We start from the raw sequence: 294 nt of genomic DNA on the forward strand, positions 1-294 counted from the left end.
TTCTCCCTCTCATAGATCTTCATCCTGAACTGACCTCTGTGCTGTAATACAATGCCCGGAAAATGTAAGTACGGTCACACATTTAAAAAATAGAGCGTTAAATGTATAAAAATAAAAAGGATGTAAAAATACATGAGGTCTCTTACATAAGGAATCATTCTGCAGGATCTGATGGAGTCGAACATCATTCCCATGCTCATCATGCGCTGCATGTCTTGGTACTCGCCCCTCCTCATAAAGAACTGCATACCCATGAAGTTGGGACGCTCGTAGACCATGAAGCAGCCGCTCTCC

General features: G+C 42.9%; 1 protein-coding gene across 2 annotated transcripts in view; it reads right to left on the reverse strand.

The window, feature by feature from the left end:
* Positions 1-294, reverse strand: part of LOC116689671 (gamma-crystallin M2) — a 6,460-nt gene that overhangs the window by 299 nt on the left and 5,867 nt on the right. The gene's annotated exons all lie outside the window — the stretch shown is intronic.

This window comes from Etheostoma spectabile, chromosome 5, assembly GCF_008692095.1.
Source record: "Etheostoma spectabile isolate EspeVRDwgs_2016 chromosome 5, UIUC_Espe_1.0, whole genome shotgun sequence".
Taxonomy (NCBI): domain Eukaryota; kingdom Metazoa; phylum Chordata; class Actinopteri; order Perciformes; family Percidae; genus Etheostoma; species Etheostoma spectabile.